Raw genomic sequence first — 27130 nt, 5'->3', positions numbered from 1 at the left:
AATAGATCAGTAATCCATGGCAATTGACCTAAAGAACCGTCAAGTAATCAGAGAAAACTGTGTGATTAACCATCTTAAACAGAATGATAAAATCTCTGTACATGTAGCAATCATTACACAGAGCTGTGCATATACCACATGAACTTCTCTGCGTGTAGAAAGACATATACATATTTTTTCATGAATGTTGTTCGTATGCATAGAATTGGGTACAAAGTGTTTACGAGAATTGGGTACAAAGTGTTTACGAGAATTGGGTATAAAGTATTTACTATGAGGTACTTATATTCTTTGTCGTACATTGAATATATAAAAAAACATTCACACGTATATAGATAAACAAAGACACACACAAACAGTCATATATTTCTCTAAGAGTCATGATTAAAACGAAAGACAGTCAGGGAAAATGTACGCATTACAGACGACATAACACGCTGGTGGCGCCATCTGTTGTCCAGCCGCGCAATCAACTCGTGTTATTTCATCACGAAATATTACGTGTAGTTTTATGGGAATTGCGCTTCCCTCTACTCCAGCTCTCTGGAGCACATTCAGTGAGGGTCCTCCAAGCTGAATCGTATCACATCAGTTTCTCCTCACCCCTGGAACGGACGTGGACAGCATCAGTGGATTAATAACCTGAGGACAAGAAATCGCAATGGTGAGAAAGTGTTTGGAATTCCACATTACTGCAGGATCTTAGCGGGCGGGATGGGCTGAGGCTGGATGATGGCCTACGCGTATGTTATCTCTTAGTGTTGAAAACAATCACATACGCTGTTATTTGACGGTGGCATGACCACATACGCTATCTTTTGATAACGGCATTACCACATACGCTATCATCTGACAGCGTAAACAAAGATGATAGCGTAAGTGAGAGTTTTTTATCAATACAGTGCAGATCAAAGTGGCAACACCGAGACTTGATTGTTTCACCAAGCAACGAGTAGTTACTGGAGGATAACGTGTGCCTAGACACTGATAACAGTGAGGATGTTATCTTATGGCGTGATCTGTCACTCGGGAACATTACATAAGTATCGTACGTAACGAGTTAGTGAAGTTACTAAGTTTAGTTATGCGTCAAGCTGATGGCTGAGTGACGAACTACCACTCACCCATCAGTGAGAACTCAGTACTTCTCTTTCTTTTTTAATTATGCGTTTGTTTATTGAAGCTGCAGCGAAGCTGTGAATAGACATTAAGGTGACGACGTGGTGGGGGAAAAATGAACGTGATCTGTGCCCAAATTTATACGAAATAAGCATCCTTAATGGCGTCCAACCATTGTTACGCTTGTTAAGGGTAATTCTCAAACATTGTTGGAAGAATATTCTAATTCTAATGAATTTATACACTTTATTGTGACCTACGTTAATGATGCACGTTACTTGGAAGTGGAAAACGGATTGGAAGTTAGTAAAAACGGGATCAGGTCCTGATAAATGAGTGATGGAAAATTTCGAGCGTTAAAGAATGTTAGATGACCAGTTTTTCAGCAGTTTAGCTTCTAATCATAGATCGAAATTTAAAGTAAAGGTTGATAGAAGTTTATGAAGTATTCCAACCTCAGTTATAGGTCCGAGGGGTGGTGAAGTGAGGCAGGGAAGGCCCAAAGCTGAGCCGATGTGCACTAACGAAGGACGAAAAGATTGATGAATGACCTTTTCTGTGTGTGTTGCCCTACCCATCGTGTCCGAACTCTTGCCTTTTGACTTAGACTGACATAGATCTCGCCTATTTAGCTTATATATCGTATATTTTAGATCTTCTTGCAACTGAATACGTAGTTAACTTTTTATTGAATCTTTTTGAATATATGGAATACATTAAAGATGTATAGATGTATTGAAAGAGAACATTTATTCGACATTAGCGTCCGAATGCACTACAATAACCGCCACCTGCATCAACCTAACTACAAAGAGTCTCTAAATATCACATATATCATAAAATCGATTCATTTTCAGTCCTTCTTTTGTGATGTGACTCTTACGTTCATTAAAACACGATTGAAGAAATCGAATCGATATGGAATATCATTTCAACGAAAGTCAGCTTAGGTTTATTTTCACAAATCTTCAAAATTCAAAGGAAATTTTTAGTTTCGTTTTATGATGTGAATCCGATGATAACTTATTCTAGATATCAATTCCTCCTCTATGTATTGTGAAAAATTCTAATATAAAATAAAAAATAGCCCATACGTGTAAAAGATAATTTCAGAGGACACGTTTTTAGCCCGTAAAGCACTTCAAAAATCTAAATAACTTATTCTATTATGAGCAATCACAATGTCATAGTTCCCCATAAAAAGTAGCCGCGTAGAAGAAAATCTATTTCTTTTAAAGAAAACGATTTAGACGAACCTCCAACTGAAGCAATTTATAGAGATTGCTATTTTTCAGATGACGATGTTTTACTAAGTTGCCAGTCAAAATAGAAAATGGATAAATATCTTTTTAGAGAAGTCGAAATTTTGTTGCATACTCTAAAGTAATATGTATATTTTGTGGTGGTTCATTGTTATAAATTACGAAAATATACACTTATTATTTTTTATATCTAGTAAGACATTTTCTTGATCCAAAAGTTATGAAATATATATCGTAGATGAATGGAGACAATTCACGTAATTGTCTTTGTTAATTGCAAATGAAAATTCAGAGGTGCTGAAAGTTAAGAATTTATATACTACACCATAAATAGCTTTGCACATCACCCTTGCAGTAGCCACAGTGAGAGCTTAACTACATTCCCGGCATTCATTCAGATACTTTCTCGTAGAAGTAGATTTCTTCATCTCCCTCTAAAGCCCTCATTTCACTAAGGGTGTTTACAGGGAGCCTTTATGATAGGTTTTTGCAGGAGATGACGTTTGCCTCCCATCTTGAGAGCATCTTGGCGAACAAGTTGGGTCGAGAGCTGGGCAGGGCTTTCGCAAAAGAGGTAGATGTCAAGGTAGATGTTTTGTAATGTTGACTCTTGGCGAATGTGTTGTGGTAAACATCGCTAACCAATATACGACGTACGTTCATTGAATAATGTTCTTTATAATATTATTTTTCCCTGATTCTTAGAAATAGTACTGACACTTTTATCAATTAAGGATGAGAACTTGGGCCCAGTAAGCATCCATAGGTGATAATGCAAATTAGTTTTCTTTTGTGTTTTCAGTTGACGTGCGCGTCTCTCGTACCATCATTAATGTGATTATTCTCGTGGTGCCGATGGTGTGTAGTTAGGTCTCATAATCATCATAATGGCATTGCGTGATAGTCTTTATGGACGTTAATTAAGTACTGCTTTTAGACATGTTTTAATTACGTTGTTCTTGTCCAGTAGGAATTGGATGTCATGTTTCATTTTCATGTATTGTCTCGTTCTTTATATATTTGTTTATGAATAACTAGTAATTTCAACCACTTTGATATTCTTTATCAGTGTCATGTAAGTGATTTGGATTTGATACGTTTATTCAACTTTAAAAATAATTTAATCATATACAAAGTTTCAGAGTATCAAAAAAGAAATTGCTACTCATAAAATAATCTTAATTCAAAGTATGTTCATTTCCTTCAGTTTTCTGAGCTTCCAGATGCGAGGTTCTTATCCAAAGTGGAATTGGCAAAAATTCAGTCACAAGTTTGCGTCATGTCTGCAAAGTTTCCACCTCTCACTCTGACTCAAACCTTCAAGAAACTTCACAAGTAGTGAAAAATCGAAGTAAACTAAACTTTGTAGATTTTTCAAGTACAAATTTGATAATGTGTAAAGGCATGAAAGTAGGAATTTCCACAGTAGGGAAAAGATATTGATTTGGTTCATCATGCAGTGACTGACTGTGTCTTATGGTTCATTATGCAGTGACTGACTGTGTCTTATGGTTCATTATGCAATGACTGACTGTGTCTTATGGTTCATTATGCAATGACTGACTGTGTCTTAGGGTTCATTATGCAGTGACTGACTGTGTCTTATGGTTCATTATGCAGTGACTGACTGTGTCTTAGGGTTCATTATGCAGTGACTGACTATGTCTTATGGTTCATTATGCAGTGACTGACTGTGTCTTAGGGTTCATCATGCAGTGACTGACTGTGTCTTATGGTTCATTATGCAATGACTGACTGTGTCTTAGGGTTCATCATGCAGTGACTGACTGTGTCTTATGGTTCATCATGCAGTGACTGACTGTGTCTTAGGGTTCATCATGCAGTGACTGACTGTGTCTTATGGTTCATCATGCAATGACTGTGTCTTATCTTCTTAGTAAACAAGTCTCTTATCTTCAGGTTTCCTGGGAAGATAATCAGGTGAAGAAAGACGGTCGTGAGGAGGAGACTTACGAGCATTCAGAGGATCCAAGAGGCATCTCGTACACCACCTTAGGATCCAGGAGTCATCCCCTTCACCTCAGGTCTGTTGGGTATGAATCTATCTCTCTCTCTCTGGATGGAAAGTCTGCTCGCTTGTCCCCTATTGCTTGTCCCTTCCAGGTGGTTTACATTTGTGGAGCTGTGAGTCATCATCTCTGACCTACTTGAACATCTGTCCTTTCTCTCTCTGGCTCTGTAGCCAGACCAACTCGATTGGACCTGGGGTCTATGTGGTCTGTGTATTTATGAAACTCTTGGTAGCTCTCAGGCCTCTGACGGAAGGTGAGACCTGTCTCTGTTGGTTCGTGACGTGGATAACTCCCTGTCTATCTGGTCTGTGACGGAGGATGACCCTTGTCTCTCAGGCATGTGACGGAAGATGACCTCGTTTCTCTAGCCTGTGACAAGAGTTGACCTCTGTCTCGATGGCCTGTAACGGGGTGGCCTCTGTCTCACAGGTCTGTGACGGAGGATGACCCTGTCTCTCTGGCTTGTGACGTGAGTTGACCTGTCTCACTGGCCTGTGACGAAGGATGGCCCTGTCTCTCTGGCTTGTGACTTGAGTTGACCTCTGTCTCACTGGCCTGTGACGGAGGATGACCCTGTCTCTCTGGCCTGTGACGGGGATGTCCTGTCTCTTTGGCCTTTGACGAAGGATGGTCTCTGTCTCCCTGGCTTGTGACGAGGATGAACCCCGTCTATGTGGCCTCTGACGGAGGATGACCTCTGGCCTGTGACGGAGGATGACCTCTGTCTCACTGGCCTTTGACGGAGGATGACCCTGTCTCTCTGGCCGGCGACGGGGGTGTCCTCTGTCTCTTTGGCTTGTGACGAGGATGTCCTCTGTCTCACTGGCATGTTACGGAGGATGACCTCTGTCTCTCTGGCCTGTGACGTGGTTTGACCTCTGTCTCGCTGGCCTGTGATGGAGAATGACCCCGTCTCTCTAGCCCGTGATTGGGTTGACTTCTGTCTCGCTGGCCTCTGACGAAGGAAGGCTCATGTTTCTCTGGCTTGTGAGGTGGACGAACCTCTGTCCCTCTGGCCCTTACCGTCTGGTTGTCGACTGGAGGACTGGAGACAGTGTGACATGAGCGTAGGAGGGGGTGTTACCCTGCTGGAAGGAGACACCTGGCTCCTCCTCCTCCTCAATACATCCCCAGCCACAGCCACATTCCTCAAGGTGATGCAATTACTGTAATTTCTAGATTATGACAACTTCTTCACAGTTTTTACAAGGAGATTTACCACATATTTTGATTCCTGGTGTTTTCTATACAAACGTTGACACTCTCCACCATCCTTAGCATGACGTGTTCACTGTTTATTGTAGGGAGACAAATGTACATTCATGTTGTTGCCCCATCTCTAAACTCTGTGTATACTATGTCTTCATATATGTACGTTTATATAGATGTATATACGTAGGTTACATATGGTAACCCTTCTTTCTTGCATCACTCTTAAACCTTTAATGATCAATCCTCGATGTGCTCCTTGACATACCTCTCCAAATTACTTTACATTACTTTTATGTCTGTTGTCATTACTTTAATCCCGACTTCCTTCGCTCCAGGAACTCGTAATACACACCACCAATCTTATCGTCCTTCACAGTTCAACCTTCCCCTGGCCTCAGTCCCCACCTTTTTGCAGGAACATTGCGACGCGTGTAGTACACTCTTGACCCTCACGTCTTAACTGGTAGTGCGTGCAAGCGTGCTTGTCTGTGTCTGTCTATCATCAGGCGTCTGATACGGAGATTAAGATGCGTGTGCGAGATGGGTAGATAGGGAGAAATACAACCCCAGGCACGACCTTGTATTTCGACACCCTCCCTCCTCCCACTACCTCGCGAAAATAATTCACCCCAACGTCTGTGTAAAAATGAGCAGTCTCACGTCTTTGATAATGAGTGGGAGGTAGAGGTAATGTGGAGTGTTTGGGGTAGCCTCCGTACATCCTCAACCCAGGGTGTCCTATCGAGTCTATTGTGAGGAGCACAACAGATTGATAGATCATCTCAACAGGAGTGGATCTACCTCAAGGGCTATAGATGAAGAGGTTGCCTTCGGTAGTCAGGATCTAATGGTGTTTAGCTTGTAGGAAGAGAGTCTTAACTGCTAGTTATTTGGCCTTGAATTGATCTCTTGAATGTATACGTATATGTATTCATACATATATATTTTAGCGCTCATTGAACTTTAGAGGAACGTAATGTAGCACTTTACTGGGGAAAGATTTGGAATGAAAGATGAACGCATTGTGCATTAAGGGAATACACTAAATGAGCATCAGTAGGGTGGCGAGAATAAGCAGCTTAAGCCTTAAACTTTTTCCTTTGATGAATTATTTTGATATTTTTAGGAGGATGAAAGTTCCTATTGTGCTTCTCTCTCTCTCTCTTTTTTACTGTTCATCATATCATTGTCTCATTATTGTTACTGCTACGGTTGTGAGTAGTTGATAGAAGAGCAGATGAACACTCAAACATCTTCACTGCATAATCTCACATTAAACTTTGAATTCTTGTTCCCAAAGTATTGTGAAGGAGACATGGAAAAGGCACGAAAGTTTCAAGTACATTTATTTACAGAATATTAAGACCATATGTTAAGAAACCTCTGTAATGTATTTAACATGTTTTATGATTAATCTTTCAAGCATTCGTTATCATGAAGCATACAAGAAATAGATGTGGCATTGAGATCAGTTTTAATCTTTTGTTCACTGACCAAAAGACAATTCAGACCTCAAAAAGAGGACATGTTCTTTAAGTAAAGATAACATTTGATTCATTTTCATAAAATTCTTAATGGCTTTTTTTCCACTAGATTGAAATTTTATTTACAAAATAATCTTTAGAAAACTAAAAACATTTAGATAATTGAGATATTATCTTAAGACCATACTTGTTTTTACTGAATGTATGACTCTTGTTTTAACAGTTGCATAACATATTTTTGATCAGTTTAGATTTGGTGCCAATTAAACTGTGTTTTCTCTTGCCTTGGGTCTTTGAGCTGTTTTGATTATGTATTAGTTAACATATATGTATTCCAGATATTTTGTCTCAAGAGCAGTTTAGATTGCATAACAATGAAACAAAGCTGTATTCTATTACATTATGAGTCTTAGACAAAACATTTAGTTTGTAACAATACAGCTTTACAGTATATTTTCTGAATTTAGACTTAACATTTGTATTATTGTTGAACATCATACCTAAGCACGAGCATGATAGAAAACCAATTGAGTATCTAAACAGTACTGGAACTCTACTCCCAAAGTCTTCAACAAGATGGAGTATTGAATTTTAAGTTAATGAAACTAAAGATGGTCGCCTTATAGAGCCATTACTGACAGAGGGTCGATCAGGTGTTTTAAGACGAACTGAAAAGAAAACCATCAAGGACTTCTTTTCAGCTGGGGACATAGAACACCAAATTCATTCATCGTCTCATGTTCTTCTATCATGCCCGTGGTTGGGGAACAATTATGCATATGTACAGATATTGTAGCAAGTCTGGCAGAAGCGGGGAATATACACTGGAGCATGACGAACGATTGAAGGGTGTTGAGATGATTCTTGACGTCTTCTTGGCGATGGTCCTGTGAGCTGAGGGGGTTTAGTAAATGGGGTAAAAAGATGTACAAGGGAGAGGGGGCCAGAGATCAGATGGAAGCTAAAGTCGAGGTGGTGTCTGGTATATGAAGCGAGATGTTAGTTGAGGACTGACTGTATTTTGTCGTAGTAAGGAAGAGAAAATCAAGATGAAAATGGTGTGAGGTAAAGAAAGGAGAAAGAAGGAAAGGAATGAAAAGAATAGAAAGGAGAGAAAAAAAGGTAGGAAATGACATAGAAAGGGTAAACAGGAGAAAGTTAAGGAAATAGGTCCGAGAGAGAAAAAAACGGGACGTAAGAAAAAGCCAAAGGAAGGGAAGTAGAGTATTTGAAATTAGAATCGAGAGAGAGAGAGAGAGAGAGAGAGAGAGAGAGAGAGAGAGAGAGAGAGAGAGAGAGAGGATATGCAGATTAAGAGGGAAGGGAGATCAAAAGTGGAAGGGTGAGAATGAGTTGGAGATTAGGAGTAAGGAGGAGATAGGGATTTAGAAAGAGGATTGGAATGGGAAAGAAACTGGGAATGAAGGAATTATCAGGGATGGAAGGGAGTCTAGAAGTGTGAGGAGGAGATAGAGAGCAAGTGAGGGAGATTGACTGTGGGAGGGAAAGAGGTTGGAAGGGAAATATACTGACAGGTAGAGGAGAGGGAAGAGACCTAGGGAGGAGAGGAGACAGTGAGGCTGAGGGAGAAGTTCAGACTCGTGCTGAGGGAGATTCAGATGGAGGCCAAGTGGAGGGAGGATTGAGGCTGAGGAGAGGAGGTTAAGGCTGAGATAGAGAGGAGAGTAAGGGAGAGAGGGAGATAAACGTTGAGGTCTGTAGGGAGAGAAGATAAAGCCTGAGGTAGGGAGAAGGTTAACGCTGAGACTGCACGGTGACTGAGGCCGAGTGAGTGGGCACAGAGACTTAAGACTGAGACAACATTGAGGCTGAGATTGGGAGAGATTGGGGCTGGGAGTAAGAGGAGATTAGGGTGAGTGATAGGAGATTAGGGGTGGGAGTGAGAAGACACTGAGTTATATAAAGACAAGATATCAAAGCTCAGAGTGAGAGAGGAAATGGATGAAACTGAGGCAGGAAGTGAGACAAGATTGAGGTTGATAATGAGAGAAGACTGAGGCAGGAAGTGGGAAAAGAATGAGACTGATTGTGAGAGGAGATTATGAGTAAGAATGAGAGGATTTTGAGACTGAGAGTGTGAGGGAAATGAGGTTGAGGGGGCAAGGAGATTCAGGCTGGGAGAGAATGGAGAGTGAGACAGAGAATGACTGGAGGGTAAAGTTGAGAATGAGTGGAAAGTGAGGCCAAGAGTGAGTGGAGACTGAGGCTGAGAGTGAGTGGGGATTGAGGACGGTAGTAAGAGAAGATCGAGTCCATGAGTTGAGACTCAGAGCGAGTTGAGACTGAGAGCGAGAGGAGACTGAGAGCGAGAGGAGACTGAGAGCGAGTGGAGACTGAGAGCGAGTGGAGACTGAGAGTGAGTGGAGACTGAGAGTGAGCGGAGACTGAGTGGAGACTGAGGCTGGGAATGAGTGGGGATTGAGGACGGTAGTAAATGAAGATCGAGTCTGTGAGTGAGTGAGTGGGGAATGAAGCTGAGAGTGAGCTGAGAGGCAGATATTGATTGGATAATGAGGCCGAGAGCGAGGACGAGATTGAGTGAAGAGTGCGGAGGAAATTGAGTGCAGAATGAAGTCTAGACGGAGCGTAGATTGAGGCCGTGAGAGAGAGTGAAATCTGAGACCAAGAATGAGTGGAGATCAAGACCGAGAGTGATTGGAAAGTGAAGCCATGTGTGAGTAGAAAGTGAGGCCAGGAGAGAGTAGGGATTGAGGCCGCGAGTGAGTAAAGACTGGCAATTAAGAGTGAGGGGAGAGTGAGGCTGCAGCGAGTGGAAGTTGAAGCGATTCGTGAGTGGAGACAGGTCGAGAATGAGTGGAAATGAGGCCGAGAGCGAGTTGAGAATGGGAGTGGAAACTTAGGACAGTGGGAGAGTGGAAACTGCGGTTGAGACTTGAGTGAATATTGAGTGAAAAATGAAGACAAGAATGACTGGAAATTAAGCCGGATATTGATTGGACATTGAGGCCATTAGTGAGTGGAGAGAACGGCAGATTTTGAGTGGAGGGTGAGGCCTAGAGTGAGTGAAGAGTGAGGGCGGAAGTGAAAGGGAAGATAGACCAAGAATGAGGGGAGAGTGAGGCACAGATTGAGTGGAGAGTGAGGAAGGGATTGAGGGAAGATTAAGGCCAAGAGTGAGAGTAGATCAAGGTCGAGAGTGAGCGCAAGTTGAGGTTGAGATTGAGTGGGGATTAAGGCTGTGATTAAGTAGGTTTTGAGGTCGAGAATGAGGTCGTGAGTGAGTGGAGATTGAGGCCGAGAAGGAACGGAGATTAAGGCCAAGACTGAGTGGAGATTGAGGCCGCGAGAGAGTGGATATTGAGGTCCTTAGTGAGTGGAGACTCAGGCCGAGAGTAAGTGAATAGTGAGTTCGAGACTGAGTGGACAGGGAGGCCGAGAATGGGCAAAGGGTTAGGACAATATTGAGTGCAAAGTGAGAATGAGATTGTGTTGAGACTGAAGCCAAGATCCAGTGAAGACAGACACCAAGATCAATCGGAGGATGAGGATAAGAATGAGTGGAGAGTGAGGCAGAAAGTGAGTGGAGACTGAGACCAAGAATGAGTGGAGAATGAGGTCGAAAGTGGGTAGAGAGTGAGTGGAGACTGAGATTGAGTGGAGAGTGAGGCCGGAAGTAACCTGGAAAGTGAATCTAAGAGGGAGAAGAAATTGAGTCGTAGGCCGGATGGAGACTGGGTCTGAGGGTGAGAGGAGGTTGGGTCTGAGGGTGAGAGGAGTTTGGGTCTGAGGGTGAGAGGAGGTTGGGTCTGAAGGTGAGAGGAGGTTGGGTCTGAGGGTGAGAGGAGGTTGGGTCTGAGGGTGAGAGGAGGTTGGGTCTGAGGGTGAGAGGAGGTTGGGTCTGAGGGTGAGAGGAGGTTGGGTCTGAGGGTAGAGGAGGTTGGGTCTGAGGGTGAGAGGAGGTTGGGTCTGAGGGTGAGAGGAGGTTGGGTCTGAGGGTGAGAGGAGGTTGGGTCTGAGGGTGAGAGGAGGTTGGGTCTGAGGGTGAGAGGAGGTTGGGTCTGAGGGTGAGAGGAGGTTGGGTCTGAGGGTGAGAGGAGGTTGGGTCTGAGGGTGAGAGGAGGTTGGGTCTTGGAGTGAGAGGAGATTTGTTCTGAAGTCGAGAGGAGTTTGAGGCTGAGAGCGAGTGGAGACTGTGGCTGAGAGCTAGTGGAGACTGTGGCTGAGAGCTAGCGGAGACTGTGGCTGAGAGCTAGTGGAGACTGTGGCTGAGAGCTAGTGGAGACTGTGGCTGAGAGCGAGTGGAGACTATGACTGAGAGCGGATGCAGACTGAGGCTGAGGGTAAGTGGAGACTGAGGGCTGATAGTGACTGGAGACTGAGAATAAGTGGAGACTGAGGCTAAGAATGAGTAGAGTCTGAGGCTGAGTGAGTTGAAGCTGAGAGTGAGTAACTGGAGTTTGAGGATAAGAGTGACTAGAAAATAGACTGAGATCAAGTGGAAAATGAGTATGAAAGAAAATGGAGCCTAAGGCTGAGAGTAAATTGAGTGTGAGGACGAAAATGAGGGGAGACTGAGGCAGAGAATGATTGAAGACTGGGGCTGAGAGTGAGCGGAGAGTGAGGATGAGGGGAAGTGAACACTGAGGAAAAAAATGAGCGGACGTTGAAGATTAGTAGGTGAAAACTGAGACTGAGTGAGTGGAGGCAGAAAATGAGTGGACACTAAGGTTGAGAGTGAATGGAGACTAAGATTGAGAATGAGTGGTGACTTAGGCGGAAAGTGAGTGGAGACTAAGGCTGAGAATGAGTGGAGACTAAGGCTGAGAATGAGTGGAGACTAAGGCTGAGAATGAGTGGAGACTAAGGCTGAGAATGAGTGGAGACTAAGGCTGAGAATGAGTGGAGACTAAGGCTGAGAATGAGTGGAGACTAAGGCTGAGAATGAGTGGAGACTAAGGCTGAGAATGAGTGGAGACTAAGGCTGAGAATGAGTGGAGACAAAGGCTGAGAATGAGTGGAGACAAAGGCTGAGAATGAGTGGAGACAAAGGCTGAGAATGAGTGGAGACAAAGGCTGAGAATGAGTGGAGAAGGTAAAGGGGAGTGGAGACAAAGGCTGGAGAATGAGTGGAGACCAAAGGCTGAGAATGAGTGGAGACAAGAGGCTGAGAATGAGTGGAGACAGAGGCTGAGAATGAGTGGAGACAAAGGCTGAGAATGAGTGGAGACAGAGGCTGAGAATGAGTGGAGACAGAGGCTGAGAATGAGTGGAGACAGAGGCTGAGAATGAGTGGAGACAGAGGCTGAGAATGAGTGGAGACAGAGGCTGAGAATGAGTGGAGACAGAGGCTGAGAATGAGTGGAGACAGAGGCTGAGAATGAGTGGAGACAGAGGCTGAGAATGAGTGGAGACAGAGGCTGAGAATGAGTGGAGACAGAGGCTGAGAATGAGTGGAGACAGAGGCTGAGAATGAGTGGAGACAGAGGCTGAGAATGAGTGGAGACAGAGGCTGAGAATGAGTGGAGACAGAGGCTGAGAATGAGTGGAGACAGAGGCTGAGAATGAGTGGAGACAGAGGCTGAGAATGAGTGGAGACAGAGGCTGAGAATGAGTGGAGACAGAGGCTGAGAATGAGTGGAGACAGAGGCTGAGAATGAGTGGAGACAGAGGCTGAGAATGAGTGGAGACAGAGGCTGAGAATGAGTGGAGACAGAGGCTGAGAATGAGTGGAGACAGAGGCTGAGAATGAGTGGAGACAGAGGCTGAGAATGAGTGGAGACAGAGGCTGAGAATGAGTGGAGACAGAGGCTGAGAATGAGTGGAGACAGAGGCTGAGAATGAGTGGAGACAGAGGCTGAGAATGAGTGGAGACAGAGGCTGAGAATGAGTGGAGACAGAGGCTGAGAATGAGTGGAGACAGAGGCTGAGAATGAGTGGAGACAGAGGCTGAGAATGAGTGGAGACAGAGGCTGAGAATGAGTGGAGACAGAGGCTGAGAATGAGTGGAGACAGAGGCTGAGAATGAGTGGAGACAGAGGCTGAGAATGAGTGGAGACAGAGGCTGAGAATGAGTGGAGACAGAGGCTGAGAATGAGTGGAGACAGAGGCTGAGAATGAGTGGAGACAGAGGCTGAGAATGAGTGGAGACAGAGGCTGAGAATGAGTGGAGACAGAGGCTGAGAATGAGTGGAGACAGAGGCTGAGAATGAGTGGAGACAGAGGCTGAGAATGAGTGGAGACAGAGGCTGAGAATGAGTGGAGACAGAGGCTGAGAATGAGTGGAGACAGAGGCTGAGAATGAGTGGAGACAGAGGCTGAGAATGAGTGGAGACAGAGGCTGAGAATGAGTGGAGACAGAGGCTGAGAATGAGTGGAGACAGAGGCTGAGAATGAGTGGAGACAGAGGCTGAGAATGAGTGGAGACAGAGGCTGAGAATGAGTGGAGACAGAGGCTGAGAATGAGTGGAGACAGAGGCTGAGAATGAGTGGAGACAGAGGCTGAGAATGAGTGGAGACAGAGGCTGAGAATGAGTGGAGACAGAGGCTGAGAATGAGTGGAGACAGAGGCTGAGAATGAGTGGAGACAGAGGCTGAGAATGAGTGGAGACAGAGGCTGAGAATGAGTGGAGACAGAGGCTGAGAATGAGTGGAGACAGAGGCTGAGAATGAGTGGAGACAGAGGCTGAGAATGAGTGGAGACAGAGGCTGAGAATGAGTGGAGACAGAGGCTGAGAATGAGTGGAGACAGAGGCTGAGAATGAGTGGAGACAGAGGCTGAGAATGAGTGGAGACAGAGGCTGAGAATGAGTGGAGACAGAGGCTGAGAATGAGTGGAGACAGAGGCTGAGAATGAGTGGAGACAGAGGCTGAGAATGAGTGGAGACAGAGGCTGAGAATGAGTGGAGACAGAGGCTGAGAATGAGTGGAGACAGAGGCTGAGAATGAGTGGAGACAGAGGCTGAGAATGAGTGGAGACAGAGGCTGAGAATGAGTGGAGACAGAGGCTGAGAATGAGTGGAGACAGAGGCTGAGAATGAGTGGAGACAGAGGCTGAGAATGAGTGGAGACAGAGGCTGAGAATGAGTGGAGACAGAGGCTGAGAATGAGTGGAGACAGAGGCTGAGAATGAGTGGAGACAGAGGCTGAGAATGAGTGGAGACAGAGGCTGAGAATGAGTGGAGACAGAGGCTGAGAATGAGTGGAGACAGAGGCTGAGAATGAGTGGAGACAGAGGCTGAGAATGAGTGGAGACAGAGGCTGAGAATGAGTGGAGACAGAGGCTGAGAATGAGTGGAGACAGAGGCTGAGAATGAGTGGAGACAGAGGCTGAGAATGAGTGGAGACAGAGGCTGAGAATGAGTGGAGACAGAGGCTGAGAATGAGTGGAGACAGAGGCTGAGAATGAGTGGAGACAGAGGCTGAGAATGAGTGGAGACAGAGGCTGAGAATGAGTGGAGACAGAGGCTGAGAATGAGTGGAGACAGAGGCTGAGAATGAGTGGAGACAGAGGCTGAGAATGAGTGGAGACAGAGGCTGAGAATGAGTGAGACAGAGGCTGAGAATGAGTGGAGACAGAGGCTGAGAATGAGTGGAGACAGAGGCTGAGAATGAGTGGAGACAGAGGCTGAGAATGAGTGGAGACAGAGGCTGAGAATGAGTGGAGACAGAGGCTGAGAATGAGTGGAGACAGAGGCTGAGAATGAGTGGAGACAGAGGCTGAGAATGAGTGGAGACAGAGGCTGAGAATGAGTGGAGACAGAGGCTGAGAATGAGTGGAGACAGAGGCTGAGAATGAGTGGAGACAGAGGCTGAGAATGAGTGGAGACAGAGGCTGAGAATGAGTGGAGACAGAGGCTGAGAATGAGTGGAGACAGAGGCTGAGAATGAGTGGAGACAGAGGCTGAGAATGAGTGGAGACAGAGGCTGAGAATGAGTGGAGACAGAGGCTGAGAATGAGTGGAGACAGAGGCTGAGAATGAGTGGAGACAGAGGCTGAGAATGAGTGGAGACAGAGGCTGAGAATGAGTGGAGACAGAGGCTGAGAATGAGTGGAGACAGAGGCTGAGAATGAGTGGAGACAGAGGCTGAGAATGAGTGGAGACAGAGGCTGAGAATGAGTGGAGACAGAGGCTGAGAATGAGTGGAGACAGAGGCTGAGAATGAGTGGAGACAGAGGCTGAGAATGAGTGGAGACAGAGGCTGAGAATGAGTGGAGACAGAGGCTGAGAATGAGTGGAGACAGAGGCTGAGAATGAGTGGAGACAGAGGCTGAGAATGAGTGGAGACAGAGGCTGAGAATGAGTGGAGACAGAGGCTGAGAATGAGTGGAGACAGAGGCTGAGAATGAGTGGAGACAGAGGCTGAGAATGAGTGGAGACAGAGGCTGAGAATGAGTGGAGACAGAGGCTGAGAATGAGTGGAGACAGAGGCTGAGAATGAGTGGAGACAGAGGCTGAGAATGAGTGGAGACAGAGGCTGAGAATGAGTGGAGACAGAGGCTGAGAATGAGTGGAGACAGAGGCTGAGAATGAGTGGAGACAGAGGCTGAGAATGAGTGGAGACAGAGGCTGAGAATGAGTGGAGACAGAGGCTGAGAATGAGTGGAGACAGAGGCTGAGAATGAGTGGAGACAGAGGCTGAGAATGAGTGGAGACAGAGGCTGAGAATGAGTGGAGACAGAGGCTGAGAATGAGTGGAGACAGAGGCTGAGAATGAGTGGAGACAGAGGCTGAGAATGAGTGGAGACAGAGGCTGAGAATGAGTGGAGACAGAGGCTGAGAATGAGTGGAGACAGAGGCTGAGAATGAGTGGAGACAGAGGCTGAGAATGAGTGGAGACAGAGGCTGAGAATGAGTGGAGACAGAGGCTGAGAATGAGTGGAGACAGAGGCTGAGAATGAGTGGAGACAGAGGCTGAGAATGAGTGGAGACAGAGGCTGAGAATGAGTGGAGACAGAGGCTGAGAATGAGTGGAGACAGAGGCTGAGAATGAGTGGAGACAGAGGCTGAGAATGAGTGGAGACAGAGGCTGAGAATGAGTGGAGACAGAGGCTGAGAATGAGTGGAGACAGAGGCTGAGAATGAGTGGAGACAGAGGCTGAGAATGAGTGGAGACAGAGGCTGAGAATGAGTGGAGACAGAGGCTGAGAATGAGTGGAGACAGAGGCTGAGAATGAGTGGAGACAGAGGCTGAGAATGAGTGGAGACAGAGGCTGAGAATGAGTGGAGACAGAGGCTGAGAATGAGTGGAGACAGAGGCTGAGAATGAGTGGAGACAGAGGCTGAGAATGAGTGGAGACAGAGGCTGAGAATGAGTGGAGACAGAGGCTGAGAATGAGTGGAGACAGAGGCTGAGAATGAGTGGAGACAGAGGCTGAGAATGAGTGGAGACAGAGGCTGAGAATGAGTGGAGACAGAGGCTGAGAATGAGTGGAGACAGAGGCTGAGAATGAGTGGAGACAGAGGCTGAGAATGAGTGGAGACAGAGGCTGAGAATGAGTGGAGACAGAGGCTGAGAATGAGTGGAGACAGAGGCTGAGAATGAGTGGAGACAGAGGCTGAGAATGAGTGGAGACAGAGGCTGAGAATGAGTGGAGACAGAGGCTGAGAATGAGTGGAGACAGAGGCTGAGAATGAGTGGAGACAGAGGCTGAGAATGAGTGGAGACAGAGTCTGAGAATGAGTGGAGACAGAGGCTGAGAATGAGTGGAGACAGAGGCTGGGAATGAGTGAAGAAAGAGGCTGGGAATGAGTGGAGAATGAGTGCTGAGAGTGAGTGTAGGCTGAGAGTGAGTGGCGACTGAGGGCAGAGAGTGAGTGGCGACTGAGGACTGAGAGTGAGTGGGGACTGAGGGCTGAGAGTAAGTGGAGAAGAATATTGCGATTGAGTGGTGATTGATATTGAGAGTGAGTGGGGACTGAGGCTGAGAGTGAGTGGGAACTGAGGCTGAGAGTGAATAGAGACTGAGAGTGAGCGAGGACTGAGAGTGAAAGTGAGTGGAGCCTGAGAATCAGGGGAAATTGAGGCAGAGGGTGAGGGTGGAGAGAGGCTCAGAGTGACTGGTGCCTGAGGCTGGGAGTGAGTGGAGACTGAGGCTGGAAATAAGCAGAGACGAGGCTGAGAGTGGGAGGAGACTAAGGTTTTGAGTGAAAGGAAACTGATATTGAGTGAAAGATGAGGCTGAGAAGATGAGATTTTGCCTGAGGACTGAGTGGAAAGTGAAAGGGAATAAGGTTGAGGCTGAGTAGAGACAGGCTGAGTGGAGACTGAGGCTGAGAATGAATGGAGACTGAAAGTGAGAGGAGGTTGAGAATCGGGGGAAATTGAGGCGGAGGGTGAGGGGAGAGTGAGGTTGAGAGTGAGTGGAGACTGAAGCTGGAAGGGAGTGGAGACTGAGGCTGGAAGGGAGTGGAGACTGAGGCTGGAAGGGAGTGGAGACTAAGGCTGGAAGGGAGTGGAGACTAAGGCTGGAAGGGAGTGGAGACTAAGGCTGGAAGGGAGTGGAGACTAAGGCTGGAAGGGAGTGGAGACTAAGGCTGGAAGGGAGTGGAGACTAAGGCTGGAAGGGAGTGGAGACTAAGGCTGGAAGGGAGTGGAGACTAAGGCTGGAAGGGAGTGGAGACTAAGGCTGGAAGGGAGTGGAGACTAAGGCTGGAAGGGAGTGGAGACTAAGGCTGGAAGGGAGTGGAGACTAAGGCTGAGAGTGAGTGGAGACTAAGGCTGAGAGTGAGTGGAGACTAAGGCTGGAAGGGAGTGGAGACTAAGGCTGAGAGTGAGTGGAGACTAAGGCTGAGAGTGAGTGGAGACTAAGGCTGAGAGTGAGTGGAGACTAAGGCTGAGAGTGAGTGGAGACTAAGGCTGAGAGTGAGTGGAGACTAAGGCTGAGAGTGAGTGGAGACTAAGGCTGAGAGTGAGTGGAGACTAAGGCTGAGAGTGAGTGGAGACTAAGGCTGAGAGTGAGTGGAGACTAAGGCTGAGAGTGAGTGGAGACTAAGGCTGAGAGTGAGTGGAGACTAAGGCTGAGAGTGAGTGGAGACTAAGGCTGAGAGTGAGTGGAGACTAAGGCTGAGAGTGATTGGAGATGGGGCTGAGAATAAGTGGAAACTGTGGCTGAGAGTGAGTGTAGATTGGGGTTGGGAATGAGTGAAGACTGAGGCAAAAGTGAGTGGAAACTCTAGGATGAGGGTGTAAGGAGACAGAGTATGTGAATGATAGGATGAGGTTAATAGTAGAGAGAGGAATGAGACTCATTGAGAAGATGTTTAGGAAGAGAATAAGGTTAATGAGGCGGAGAGAGAGGAAATTATAAGTCGACCTGAGGTAAGACTGAGGTCGAGAGTGGGTGGACGTTGTAGCTGAGAGTGAGTGGGGTACTGAGGATGAGAGTGAAAGGGGATTTAGCTTGAGATTGAGTGGAGACTGGGGTTGAGTGAGAGCAGATTGAAGCCGAGAGAGAAAGAAAAATTACGTATGAGAGTAAGAGGAATTTCAGCCTTAGAGTGAGGGGATATTGGGGCGAACAACGTGAGGAGATTGAGAAAGAAAGTGAGAGGAGATTGTGCCTGAAAGTGAGAGGAGATTGTGCCTGAAAGTGAGAGGAGATTGTGCCTGAAAGTGAGAGGAGATTGTGCCTGAAAGTGAGAGGAGATTATGGCTAAAAGTGAGAGGAGATTGAGGCTAAAAGTGAGAGGAGATTGAGGCTGAAAGTGAGAGGAGATTGAGGCTGGAAGTGAGAGGAGATTGTGCCTGGAAGTGAGAGGAGATTGAGGCTGAAAGTGAGAGGAGATTGTGCCTGAAAGTGAGAGGAGATTGAGGCTAAAAGTGAGAGAGATTGTGCCTGAAAGTGAGAGGAGATTAAGGCTAAAAGTGAGAGGAGATTAAGGCTAAAAGTGAGAGGAGATTGAGGCTAAAAGTGAGAGGAGATTGAGGCTGAGAGAGAGGTTATGAGGCCAACTGAGTGGATACCTTTGCTGAGGGTGAGAGGATGTTGAGGATAGGGATGGAGTAAGAGGAGGATAGGGATGGAATAGGAGGAGGATAGGGATGGAGTAAGAAGAAGATAGGGATGGAATAGGAAGAGGATAGGGATGGAGCAAGAAGAAGATAGGATGGAATAACAAGAGGATAGGGATGGAGTAGGAAGAGAATGAGGATGGAATAGGAAGAGGATAGAGGTGGAGTGGGAGGAAGGTAGGGATGGAATAGGAAGAGGATAAGGATGGATTAGGAAGAGGATGGGGATTGAATAGGAAGAGGATAAGGATGGATTAGGAAGAGGATAGGGAAGGAATAGGAAGAGGATAGAGATGGAGTAGGAAGAGGATGGGGATAGAGATGGAGTAGGAAGAGGATGGGGTGGAGTAGAAGATAGAGATGGAGACGGAAGAGGATAGGGATGGAGACGGAAGAGGATACGGATGGATTAGGATGTGGGGTGGGGATGGAGTAGGATGATGATGGGGATGAGCTAGGATGAGGGTGGGGATGGAGTAGGAGGAGGGTGGAAAGAGAATAGGAAGAGGCTGGGGATAGAATAGGAAGAGGTTGGGGATGGAGAAGGAAGGGGCTTGTGTGAGAGAAAAGGGAGGCTTGGGGATAGATTAGGAACGAGTTGGTGACAAATTACGAAGGGACGGATGACAGAACAGCAGAAGGCTAGGATGCATCAGGCATAAATCTCTGGGTAGAACAGGCAAGAAGCGTGGGATAGAACGTGGAAGAAGCGTGGGATAGAACATGGAAGAAGCGTGGGATAGAACAAGGAAGAGGCTTAGGATAGAACTGGCAATTAGTTGGGAATAGAACTGGCAAAACGCTAAGGATAGAACGGGCAAGTGAATGGTGACAGAACAGGCAAGGAATTAGGGATAGAAAGGTCAAGGATATGGGGATAGAAAAGGCAAGGAGCTGGGGGTAGAAAAGTTAAGGTGCTGGGACAGAAAAGGCAAGGATCCGGGGAGAGAAATGGCAAGAAGCTTGGGACAAAAAAGGCAAGGAACTGGGGATAGGAATGGTAAGGAGCTGGGGATAGGAATGGTAAGGAGCTAGGGATAGGAATGGTAAGGAGCTGGGGATAGAAATGGGATGGAGCTGGGGATAGAAAAGGCAAGAATTTGGGGACAGAAAATGCAAGAATCTGGAGACACGAAAAGGCAAGGAGCTGGGGACAGAAAAGGCAAGGAGCTGGGGACAGAAAAGGCAAGGAGCTGAGGACAGAAAAGGCAAGGAGCTGAGGACAGGAAAGTCAGGGAGCAAGGAATTAAAAAGTAAGGAACTGGGGACAGAAAGGGTAAGGAGCTGTGGATAGAAAAAGGCAAGAAGCTGGGGATAGAAAAGGCAAGGACCTTGGTAGAGAAAAGTCCAGGAGCTGGGGATAGAAAAAGGCAAGAAGCTGGGATAGAAAAGGCAAGGACCTGGGTAGAGAAAAGTCCAGGAGCTGGGGATAGAAAAGGCAAGGAGCTGGGGGTAGAACGATAAGGAGCTGGGGATAAAAAAAAAAAAAGGCTAGGAGCTGAGAATAGAAAACGCAAGGACCTGGGGATAGAAAAGGCAAGGAGCTCGGGATAGGAATGGTTAGGAACTGGGAATAGAAAAGGCCAGAAGCTGCGGAGAGAAGAGGCCAGAGATGGTGATAGAAAAGGCTATGAACTGGGGATAGAAGAGGAAAGGAGCAGTGGACAGAAGAGGCAAGGACTTAGGGTTAGAAAAGGCAAGGACTTGGGGACAGAAAAGGCCAGGGGCTGGGGATAGAAAAGGCCAAGAGCTGGGGATAGAAAAAGTAAGGAACTGAGATAGAAAGGGCAAGGAGCTGGGGATAGAAAAGGTGAGGGACTGGAGATACAAAAAAGCCAGGAGCTGGGAATAGAAAAGGCAAGGAACTGGGATACAGAAGGTAAAGAGCTTGGGATAGAAAAGGCAAGGAGCTGGGATAAAAAAGGCAAGTAGCTGGGGATAGAAAAGGCAAGGAACTGAGGACAGAAAAGGCAAGGCATTGGGGACAGGAAAGGCAAGGAACTGGGGAGAGAAAAGGCCAGAGGCTGAGGATATAAAAGGTAAGGTTCTGAGGACAGAAAAAACAAGGAACTGGGGGGCAGAAAAGGCCAAGAGCTGGAGATAGGAAAGACAAGGAATTGGGACAGAAAAGGCAAGGAGCTGGGAGTAGAAAAGGTAAGGAGCTGGGGATAAAAAAAAAGGCTAAGAGCTGGGGACAAAAAATGTCAGGAAGTGGGAATGGAAAAGCCTAGGAGCTGGGGATAGAAAAGGCTAGGAGCTGAGAATAGAAAACGCAAGAACCTGGGGATAGAAAAGGCAAGGGGCTCGGGACAGATATGGTAAGGAACTGGGGATAGAAAAGCCAGAGGCTGTGGAAGGAAAGGCCAGAGATGATGATAGAAAAGGCTATGAGCTGGGGATAGAAGAGGAAAGGAGCAGTGGACAGAAGAGGCAAGGACTTCGGGTTAGAAAAGGCAAGGACTTTGGGACAGAAAAGGCCAGGGGCTGAGGATAGAAAAGGCCAAGAGCTGGGGATAGAAAAAGTAAGGAACTGAAGAAAGAAAAGGCAAGGAGCTGGGGATAGAAAAGGTAAGGGACTGGTGATACAAAAAGGCCATTAGCTGGGAATAGAAAAGGCAAGGAAATGGGATACAGGAAGTAAAGAGCTTGGGATAGAAAAGGCGGAGCCGGGATAAAAAAGGCAAGTAGCTGGGGATAGGAAAGGCAAGGAGCAGGGGACAGAAAAGGCAAGGAACTGGGGAGAGAAAAGGCAAGGAACTGGGGACAGAAAAGGCAAGGAATTGAGGACAGGAAAGGCAAGGAGCTGGGGACAGGAAAGGCAAGGAGCTGGGGACAGGAAAGGCAAGGAGCTGGGGACAGGAAAGGCAAGGAGCTGGGGACAGGAAAGGCAAGGAGCTGGGGACAGGAAAGGCAAGGAGCTGGGGACAGAAAAGGCAAGGAGCTGGGGACAGAAAAGGCAAGGAGCTGGGGACAGAAAAGGCAAGGAGCTGGGGACAGAAAAGGCAAGGAACTGGGGACAGAAAAGGCAAGGAACTGGGGACAGAAAAGGCAAGGAACTGGGGACAGAAAAGGCAAGGAACTGGGGACAGAAAAGGCAAGGAACTGGGGACAGAAAAGGCAAGGAACTGGGGACAGAAAAGGCAAGGCACTGGGGACAGGAAGGCAAGGAACTGGGGAGAGAAAAGGCCAGAGGCTGAGGATAGAAAAGGTAAGGCTATGAGGACAGAAAAAATTAGGAGCTAGGGACAGAAAAGGGCCAGGAGATGGAGATGGCCAAGAGCTGGGGATAGAAATGCTAAGGAACTAGAGATAAAAAATCAAGAAGCTGGGGATAGAAAAAGGCAAGAAGCTGGAGATGGGAAAGGCAAGGACCTGGAGATAGGAAAGGCAAGGAGCTGATGATAGAAAAACCCAGGAGCTAAGGACAGAAAAGGTCTGCACCTGGGGATAGAAAAGGCCAGGAGCTGGGGATAGAAAAGACAAGACGCTGGGGATAGAAAAAGCAAGGATAGAAAAGGAAAGTTGGGAATAGCCAAGGGGATGATCAAGGAATAGAAGAGAGAGAACTTGGAGACAGAACGGGCAAGAGGCTAGAGATAGAATGGGCAAGAGGCTAGAGACAGAATGGGCAAGAGGCTAGAGATAGAATGGGCAAGAGGCTAGAAATAGAATAGGCAAAAGGCTAAAGACAGAATGGGCAAGAGGCTAGAGATAAAATAGGCAAGAAGTTAAGGATAGAGCATCCTAGAGACTAGGGCTAGAAAAGGAGGGGATCTGGGAACGGAAGGGGGAAAGGATGGGGGATAGATAGGACTGAAGCTAGGGATAGTTCAGGATGAGGTTGAGGATAAATTAGTAAGAGGCTAGGAAGAAAATGGGGCTAGGTTGAATGATCAGGGAAAGGCTAGGATAGATCTGGGGATGGCTAGGATACACCATAGTGTTGTTGGGGATCAATATGGCTGCGGATATATTAAGGAGAGGCTAGGAATAGAACAGAAAGAAAGCTTAGGATAGAACAAAGGGACGCTGGAAAGGATAGGATGGTGCTGAGGATAGACAAGAAACAGGCTAGGAATGACTGTGGACGAGGTTGGGATAGGTGATCTAGGATTGAATAAGAAGAGGTTAAGGACGGATCAAAACAAGGTTATGGATGGATTAGGATAAGGTAAGGAATAGACAAGGGTAATAAAGCTAGAGAGAAAATAGGAAAAACTTTGGGATAGAACATGTGAAAGCAAGGGATAGTTGAGATTGAGGTAAGTGAAAGCCGTGAACAAAGCTGTGGATAGATCAGGGTTAAGCTGAGCATATGAGGGCGAAGGATTGAATTAGATAGAGACTGGGATAGGAAAAAAGGATAATAGGGAAGGATGAGGAGGAGGATGGGATAGATCAGAACAAGGATGGGGATAGATCAGGAGGAAGATGGGGATGCATAAGGACGGGGCTCGGGACATCTCAGGGTGCTGCTGGGATAGATGAGGTTAGACTAGGGATACATCAAGATAAAGTTAGGGATAGATCTGAAAGAGGCTGGGGATAGAGTAGGAAGAGGTTAGGGAAGGATCAGGACGAGGCTAGAGATGGATCAGGACAAAATTGGAGATAGATCAAGGACTGTGGGTAGATCAGGACGAGGCTGGGGATAGATCAGGACAAGGTTGGGGATAGATGATGAAGGAACAGGGGTTAGGTCAAGACAGGGCTGGGTATTGGTCACAATGAGTCTGAGAATGGAATCGGGACAGGGACTGGAATAGAATATAAAGTTGTAAAGGATAGAAGCAGCAGAAGAATAGGGTATTAAGAAGAGAGCAGCATTAGGCTAGGGTCAGATATGGTTAGGTTAGGGAATAAGACAGAACATGACTAAGGATAGAACTAAGGCTAGGAACAGAGGGGTAAAAAGCTAGGGATAGAAAATGATGAGACAAAACAGACTATATGAGTGTAGGAATAGGATAGGAAGAGGTAGAGGATAGAACAGAAAGGTAGGGACGGAACGGGTAAAGAAGTAGGATAGAAGAGAAGGTTAGGAAACGAGTCTAAGAATAGAGAAAAGGAAGTTGAAGAAGCAGGGAATAGAGATGGATGAGGCTAAAGAAAGAATGAGAAGCAGCTAAAAAGAATGCATAGAAATGAAAGAAGGAAACGATAAAAGCACGAAAAAAAGGTTTGAAGTCTTGGAACTGCAGTTAATACAGATGTATTAGCAACAAGAAAATGAAAAGGGAATTACGTAGAAATGTGGAGATAAGAAAAGGTAAAGAAAGGGTGAAACTAGAAGTTACAGAGATGAGATGTGGGATGAAAACAGAAACAGAAGGTAGAGAGAACTGAAAATAAAGTAATGTGAGAGGGTCATGATGAAGGATGACTGTACAGGTAGTGTTTGTAAGTGTGTGTACTGGGGATTTTCTTCGACAGGGTCATGCAACAGAACAGAACATGATGGTATGTGGTGTGTGTTAGGTTAGTTGGTACTCCAGGCTGTAGGGAAAGGTTCGCCAAGTGATAATGTGGCTTTTTACGTGGCCATGGCACAGGGGTGGGTGAAGACATGATAAGTTTGACACGTTTTATGATATGTTGGAAACTAAGGAATGAGTGAGATAATGGGGGTTGATATAGATGGAAATACGAGGAAATTGAAATTGGGATACTCAGGGGCCATAAAGATATAAGGATGTGTCAGAAAAGAAGGTTAGAAATTCAGATTGAGGTTGCAGAATGGAAAAAAAAAAGATAGGCAGACAATTGAGAGGCGAAGTGGTTGCATAAGTTATCCAAGTAAGTCATACAGTCGAAAGCAAAATTAACACTCTGTCATGAAAGATGGAAAACAAAGGTTTTGAAAACATAATAATTGATTACAAGGTATATAGGGCTAGAGGTCAAAAGGTTAAAAGGGAAGATGTATTGTACATGATGACAGCAAAACAAGTGATGAAATAAGACATAAAATTGGATGATATTAAAAAACACGTGCATGGTTATCAGCATTCACATGCGTACAAGTGAGAAAATCTACTGCTTGAATATAGAAATCCACAAGGCTAGATACTCGAAACTAAATAGCTGGATTAGAATCCACATGCTTGGATATTAGAATCCACATACTTAGATACTAGGGACCTCATGCATGATTACTAGAAACGCCCTTAGATATCATGCACCACATGCCTTGCTGTAGACTGAAAACCAATTATCTATTGCTAGAAAACAGTAGATGAAGATAAGTTATCAGTTTGAGATAGGCAAGCAAGTGCTTGGAGATTGGAAGTCAATTGGTGGGAATAGAAGGCTAAGTGGAATGGATAGGAGGCCAAGTGGTGGAAGAAAGGTGATCAAGTACTGGGGACAGGAGAGCAAACCATAGGAGATAGGAGACCAAGTGGTGGGGATAGGAGACCAAGTGGGGATAGGTGACCAAGTGATGGGGGACAAGAGACCAAGTGGTTGGGGATAGGAGACCAAGTGATGGGGAGGATAGGATACAAAGTAGTAGAGATAAGAGACTAAGTTGTTCGGGATAGGAGACCAAGTGGTGGTAGGATAGGGAACAAAGTAGTAGGGATAGGAGATTAAGTTGTTGGGGATAGAAGACCAAGTGATGGGGTAAAGGAGACCAAGTTGCTGGGATAGGAGACTAAGAAGTGGGGGACAGGGGATCAAGTGTTTGGGGATAGGAGATCAAGTAGAGAGGGACAGGAGATCAAGTAGAGAGGGACAGGAGAGGCCAAGTAGTGGAGATAGAACTATTGGATATAGGAGACCAAGAAGTGTACCTCTGGAGATCTACAAGTGTGATAAGATGAAATTGATGGGGACAGGGAAGAAGTTCTGAGGATCAAAGGCGAGGAAGTAATCAATATATGATTAAGTCGATGATGACAGAGAATCAAGTGTATTAAAACAAAGGAACTGGGTGACAGGAATTGCCAAGGAGCTTGAAGAGAAATATTATGTTTTTCTCTGAAAAAAGCTACGAAAAAAAGCAACGGGATTTACAAAATTGCCCAAGGATAAAACTGATAGAATGTGTAATAAGAATGCAAGGTATAATGACAGGTCATACGTCGTCCGGGGCTCATGCTGTGAACGTAAGTTAAAAGAACAATATTTTTGTCAAGACGAACATGCCACAAGATTGTACAAGAAATAAGAAGTTTTACAATGACTTTCATGGATCTTAGATTAATAAACAAATAGATACAACACCGGTTTGTTTTTACATTTCGCAAGGATTAACTTCTTTTTATTTACAGATGATGAAGAAATGTCTTCAGAAATGCATGATCCTTTGGACCATTGTGTGAGGTGGAGTTAGCAGCGGAAATACAAGAGATAGCCACTGAAGGGTGTCGGATGAGGGCTGGAGTACACCAGGGGCTAGTCTTGGGTCTTTGATTGTTTCCATCTGCAGAAGATGCTTTAAGAAAAGGTGGACGAGTCTTAAGGTAAAGGGGACGAGGTTTAAGGTGTACGAATCTTAAGGTAATGAATAGAAGTCTTAAGGTAAGAGGGAGGAGTTCAAATGTAAGTGGCAGCTGCTTATGAACAGGTTTACTCATGAACGATGGCCATGCAGACAGTTTCTCGTACTAGTTGGATAACATGGCAGGAAAATATGCAAAGATGATTAGAATGCTAATGAAGGGGAAAAAAATAGAGTTGATGGAGAGAGAGAGAGAGAGAGAGAGAGAGAGAGAGAGAGAGAGAGAGAGAGAGAGAGAGAGAGAGGGGAAAACATGATACGTAGGAAATAAAACCAAATTGGAAAGGAGGTAAAGTTCAAGTCTTGAGGCTCAGTCGTGAGGGAAAGGTGAGCAAACTTGAAAGTATTTATTTGTTGAGAAGTAGTGGTGAAACCAGTCACTCAGTCGAGATACTTTAGCAACATGGGAAAAGGGAAATATACTTGAGAGAACAGATGATTATGAGGCACGTAAGATGGAGTCCGAGGATATTTCTAAGAGAAGGAAGACCTATTATGAACACGAAATGTTTAGTTTAAGTT

General features: G+C 45.7%; 1 long non-coding RNA gene across 1 annotated transcript; it reads left to right on the top strand.

Annotated features, from left to right (window-relative positions):
• Window positions 1-217: 217 nt before the first annotated feature.
• Window positions 218-27121, top strand: LOC139747948 (uncharacterized). The gene is made up of 3 exons (XR_011712486.1): window positions 218-664; window positions 4302-4426; window positions 26379-27121. It is a non-coding gene; the product is annotated as an uncharacterized lncRNA (long non-coding RNA).
• Window positions 27122-27130: the final 9 nt, after the last annotated feature.

This window comes from Panulirus ornatus, chromosome 71 (assembly GCF_036320965.1).
Source record: "Panulirus ornatus isolate Po-2019 chromosome 71, ASM3632096v1, whole genome shotgun sequence".
Lineage (NCBI taxonomy): Eukaryota > Metazoa > Arthropoda > Malacostraca > Decapoda > Palinuridae > Panulirus > Panulirus ornatus.
Note: the sequence above shows the minus strand (reverse complement) of the source record. Positions and strands in the feature narration are given on the sequence as shown.